The following is a 5,000-nucleotide window of genomic DNA, read 5'->3' on the forward strand; positions in this document are numbered from 1 at the left end:
TAGAACTTCGTAGTGTAATCAGATAGGATCTATTTTCCACCGACACAGTTCATTGGCCCCTCTCCCGCCAATGACTGTTGTCGACTATCCTTTTATATGTTGTATTATTTTACTTTAATGAAGCCTAATACAGAAGCTCATTTATCCTACTTGCTACTCCAGTCTGCTCAAAATCAGGTTTTGTATATGTGCTTATTTACGGGATGCGGACCTGGTACCTCTCAGGCTTAGGGTACTGAAATTCAGAGTGAGAATGATAGTTTACATCTCATCCACGCTACAATGCTACTCTTTGGTTGTTGTTTCTTTTCTGTCATCACCTCTGCTAGATGAACATAGAATTCTTTTGCCATTGGACTCATGCAGCCTGAAGTCGGAAAGGTTATAGGAGCGAATGAGCCTTGGCCCACGTTCTTTATACACTTCTCGTACATCCTGATTTTCTCATTCTCATAACGGAAGTGGACGCCTCAATAGTTGCTTACTGTAACAGGGGGCCATTGGATCAAATCTTCCTATGTCAAAGAAGGCCAGTTGTCTCCGTGTCGAGAGACCTCTTATGCTCACATCAACTTGTGTTTCTTCTGATGTGGAGTAATGTTGGTTCAATGGTCACATCGATTACATACCTCCTGAAGCATTTGGGCAATGAGATCCCTCATCTCCCCATGTCTTATGCAGATGAACCCACTATGCTTGTATGTCATCATATGATTTGGATCAAACTGTGTACCACAGGATCATCTGTTAGCCAGCCTCTTTTTTTTTTTTCTTATATCTTTGGTATTTCATCATTTTGCTTCCGTCCTTTCTCGTCCTTCACAGATTGAACAAATCCCAGAATCCTCCCACTTTCTTCCACCCACTACTTCCTCTCACTCCTTCAAATCCCCCCTCCCTCCCTCTTCTTCTCTCTGCATTTATATACATATACATATACATATACATATACACACACACACACACACACACACACACACACACACACACACACACACACACACACACACACACACACACACACACACACACACACACACATACACACACACACACACACACACACACACACACACACACACACACACACATATATATATATATATATATATATATATATATAATGTATATATATATATATAATGTATATATATATATATATATATATATATATATATATATATATATCCAGGGTGTTTGGGATAAATTTGAAAAGATATATATCTTCTGTCATTTCAGATCCATCTGAAGGATTTATTAGCGGTAAAGTGCAACAGATAGCTGATTTTATTTACTATTGGTAGGTGTGAGAGTTAGAGAGCATCGACGAATGAAAAGCACCGTAGTAAAAAAAATCGGAAAACTTAGTTGCATCTCAGTGCTCTTTGAATACCGTGAAGTTCGTGAGAAGTGAGGTGGAGAACTGCGATGGAGATATGGAAGCAGTGGCTAGCGTGAAGGATCAAGGCATACAGTCTGACTCTGCCCGCAGAACGAAAAAAAGATTAAGGCAAGGTAATGCGAACCTTGGAGAGAGAGATGGGCGTCGGAGTGGCGACTATGAAGAAAACACTGAACGAGGATCTTCGCTACTCTTCATACAAGAGGCGCAAGGGCCAACTACTCACCGCCAAGGCCCAAGATAACACCTTACGAAAGCCAAGAAACTCATTAACAAGGTCAAACATCCAAATGAGCTGGGGATACTCTGTTTTTTCTCAAACGAGAAGAACTTCTGCCAGGACCAGTTGCACACCGCACAAAACAACAGGTGACTAGCCTACAGTCCACACAAAGTCCTGCACTTCATGAAGACCAAGTTCTCTCAAACTGTGATGGTCTTTAGGTGTGTTTCCAGCGAAGGCCAGGTCAAGTCCCTCCACATCTCTGAAGAGGGATTCAGACTTACTAGAGATGGCTATATTGAGTTGCTGTTCAATGTTGTCAAGCGCTGGGTGGAGAGGGTGGCTGCGAGAAGACCATACGTATGACAACAGGACTCAGCTCCGTGTCACACATCCGTGAAAAAACAGAAGTGGCTGTCTGTGAACTTTCACGACTTCACCATTTCCAATATTTGGCCCCCAGCTTGCCTGATTGCAACCCCATAGGTATGTGTGGGGAGCAGTTGAAAAAAAAAATCGTACTGCCTGCAACACCAAGGACGAGCTGATCCCCAGAATCAAACTGGTGTTCAGGCGTCTCTCGAAAGACACCATGAAGGCCACGTGCTGCAGGTTCAGTTCCCGCTTGGAAGCCGTGGTGGAGGTTCAGGGCGGCTTTTTTGGAGTGAGTTCTACTTGGCAAAAGATCCTCTAGGAGATGCACTTTGAATTTTGAGAATACATTTTTTTTGCCAATATATGACTTTATTTTCCTCTCCAAATAAGTGCCCAGATTTGTCCCGAACACCATATATACATACATACATACACACATATATATGTATATATATATATACATATATGAATATATATATATATATATATATATACATATATGTATATATATGTACATGTATATGTATGTATATATATATATATATATTTATTTATATATATATATGTATATATATAAGTGTATATATATATATATATATATGTATATATATATATATAATTGTATGGGAAGGAAGTATATGATCATATTTCTTTAATTCTTTTTCAAGAAATCTTAACAAGAATTAAAGAAATATGATCTTATACTTCCTTCCCATGCAATTATTAGTTTAATCAAGTTATGTGTTATTGACTCAAAATTTGAGTTTAATGGGAAGTTTTACAAACAAACATTTGGTATGGCTATGGGGAATTGTCTGTCTCCGGTTTTGAGTAATTTATATATGGAGTTTTTCGAAAGAGATTTATTGCCTAACATTTTGCCATCTAATGTAATATGGTACAGATATGTTGACGACATATTGTGTATTTGGCCTTGTGATAAACCTGTGGATGAGTTTGTGTTAAAGTTAAATAATTTGGTTCCTTCTATAAAATTCACAGTTGAGACAGAAGAGAACAACACATTGCCTTTTTTAGATGTAAGTATTCATCGGTGTGGTAGATATTTTAAATTTAATGTCTACAGAAAACCAACCAATGTTCTCTCATACATTCATTTCTATTCATACCATCATCAAAATACGAAGTTTTCTGTTTTTTCTTCTATGTTCTTGAGAGTGTGTTCTCCTATGTATCTTGAAGATGAAGTAAAATTTATTTATGCGATTGGTCAGAATTTAAAATATCCAAAACATTTGATAAATAAAGCACAAGAAAAAAACAGAAGAACATACTTTAACACCTCTCAAGTAAACGAATTTAAATTGAAGAACATTTTAGGAATTCCTTACCATGAACATTTTATCACCCTTTCATCAAATATTTAAAGAAATTGGTATTCAGGTGATATTTAATAACAACAATAATGTTAAGAACTATCTCATTAGAAATTCTTCAAAAGAAAAAGAGGGATGTATCTACAGCATACCTTGTAAAGTATGTGATTTTAAGAACATAGGCCAAACAGGAAAAGTTTTAAGCAAAAGGATCAGTCAACATAAATACGATTGACGAGATAAATACCATATGAGGACGGAGCCTTTATTTGTACGACGTTTCGCTTATTACAGCTTTTTCAAGTACAAGTTGAGATACAAATGCTTGAGATTAAATAAGGGGAAAGGAGGGAACGGGGAGAGAAAAGGGGGGGGAGGAAGAGGAGGAGGAGGAGGAGAAGGGGGGGGATTGGACACTGGGAAAGGATAAATACGATATAAGAACGGGTCAAATATCAAGTGGAATTTTCGTCCACCAAAAAGAGTTCTCCCATATTATTGCTTGGCAAAACACAAAAGTTATTGCATCATGTCACAACATTGTAGAAAGGAACATAATTGAATCATGTTACATTAAAGATAGTTTTGAAAATAATATGAATTTAAGCTTAGGAATGTATAAGTTAGATAACTTTATTATTAAAAAGATTGTAAATAATTCTTCTGGAATCGGGTAACATTGGACCTTTCCCAGTTCCTCTACCACTATATACACATTACGACCTTTGGTCATTTTCTGTATTCTTTGTACCTTGATGATGTCTTGAATGGACGAAAACGTTCGGTATCCATTTCTTTTATTTTCCAAGCGGTTTCTGCAAGTATTGTTATCACGTGTGCTTAGTGATTTGTTTTGCATAAAAACCTTAACCCTCCTTCTGTCCTTCTATATTTCTTTTTAATATCCAACCCTTTTTCCGCTTTCTGAGTCTTTTAATTTTCTTATTTCTCGTTCATTTTAGTGCCATCCCCTCTAACTTAGTCTTCTTTAATTTGTTCTTTGTCTCGTGACCTTTATTTTTCTATTATTTCCCATTTCTACTACCATACCTTACTGTTTTTGTTCTATTTGTTCATTTTACTCTCTCCCTGTCTTCCACCTTCCTCTTCCTACTCCTCATTAACTTCCACATACTCATTATATCTCCTTTTTTTTCTACTCCTCTTTTTCTTTTTCCTTCTCTTTTTTCGTCCCTTTTCGTTTCTTTTTCATCTTTGTTTTACTCTTTTTCCAGTTTTCGTTGTTTCTCTTTTTATTTCATCTCTCATTCATTTTATTCTTCTTTCTCCTTTCTTTCTCCTTCACCTCCTCTTCTTTTTAATACATCTCTTTTTCTTCCTCCTCTTCTTATTAGTCTTGTTCCCCACCTCATTCTCCTTCTCTACATTCTCTCTATCCTCTTCCTTCTCTTCTTCCTCTTCTTGCTCTTCCTACCTTTTCTCCTTTACTTTCTTCTCTTCCTCCTCTTATTAGTCTTGTTCCCCATCTCATTCTCATTCTCTTCATTCTCTTTATCCTCTTCCTTCTCTTCCTCCTCTTCTTGCTCTTCCTACCTTTTCTCCTTTACTTTCTTCTCTTCCTCCTCTTATTAGTCTTGTTCCCCACCTCATTCTCCTTCTCTTCATTCTTTCTATCCTCTTCCTTCTCTTCTTTCTCTTCTTG

This window comes from Oratosquilla oratoria, chromosome 41 (assembly GCF_046742065.1).
Source record: "Oratosquilla oratoria isolate Oo_2021 chromosome 41, ASM4674206v1, whole genome shotgun sequence".
Lineage (NCBI taxonomy): Eukaryota > Metazoa > Arthropoda > Malacostraca > Stomatopoda > Squillidae > Oratosquilla > Oratosquilla oratoria.